This window comes from Apium graveolens, chromosome 5 (assembly GCF_009905375.1).
Source record: "Apium graveolens cultivar Ventura chromosome 5, ASM990537v1, whole genome shotgun sequence".
NCBI classification, from domain to species: Eukaryota; Viridiplantae; Streptophyta; class Magnoliopsida; order Apiales; family Apiaceae; genus Apium; species Apium graveolens.
Window position 1 is genome coordinate 228,056,585 of NC_133651.1, and position 1,059 is coordinate 228,057,643.

The 1,059-nt window shown below is 42.5% G+C and overlaps 1 non-coding gene across 1 annotated transcript; it reads left to right on the forward strand.

Annotated features, from left to right (window-relative positions):
- Positions 1-727: 727 nt before the first annotated feature.
- LOC141662753 (small nucleolar RNA R71) lies at positions 728-834 on the forward strand. Its single transcript, XR_012550849.1, has one exon. It is a non-coding gene; the product is annotated as a small nucleolar RNA R71 (small nucleolar RNA).
- Positions 835-1,059: the final 225 nt, after the last annotated feature.

Sequence of the window (1,059 nt, forward strand, 5' to 3'; positions counted from 1 at the left end):
CTTTTGCTTCCCTCTTTCCTGGTACTTCAGTGTCACTAGGAAGTGTACCAGGTTGACGATTTAACAAGGCATTGGCAATTTTCCCAATTTGATTTTCCAAGGTCTTGATAGAAACCGCGTGGCTCTTGCACATGAGCCTCAACTCCTCCAATTCATATTTTTTATTTGACTGTTACAGCTAGAGTTGCTCCCTTGATACATATTGCGGTTGCTAAAAACCAGGGGGTTGTACTACTTTGCTGGACACTGCTGATAAGGCTGCTGAACCGCATTCTGAGTATTGCTCCAGCTAAAATTAGGATGATTGTGGTTGTTAGGATGATAGATGGCTGGTACAGGTTGTTGCGACCTCTGAAAGTTTCTCACGAACTGAGCTAATTCACTAGAAATGGCACACTGATCAATCTCATGGGCACCAGCACAAAGCTCAAAGACACTAGTGATCTCATTAACTCCATAATTAGACAGAGAATCCACCTTCATCGTCAAAGCCTTAAGTTGAGCAGCTATAGAAGTAGCTGCATCCAACTCCAGAATTCCTACTACCTTACCCTGAGATAGTCGCTGGGTACGATTCTGGTATTCATTAGCAGCCATCAGTTCAATCAATTCATAAGCTTTATCGTAGCTTTTAGCCCACAAGGCTCCTCCTGATGTTGCATCAAGCATGGGTCGAGAAGTAGCACCCAAACCATTATAGAAACAATTAATGATCATCCAGTCAGGCATCCCATGATGAGGACACTGCTTAAGCATCTCATTATATCGATCCCAAGCCTTGCATAAAGATTTTCCGGAATTTTGAGCAAATTGAGTAAGTGCATTTCTGATTACAGCAGTCTTCTCCATAGGAAAGAATTTGGTTAAAAACTTCTGAGCAAGATCCTCCCATTTGGTGATAGACCCTGGTGGTAGAGAATGTTACCAGTACTTATCTTTGTCCCACAGAGAGAATGGGAACAGCCTCAACTTAATAGCATCTTCAGAAACTCCATTGAACTTGAAAGTATCGAAGATCTCGATGAAATCTCTGATGTGCATGTTGGGGTCTTCTGTCGG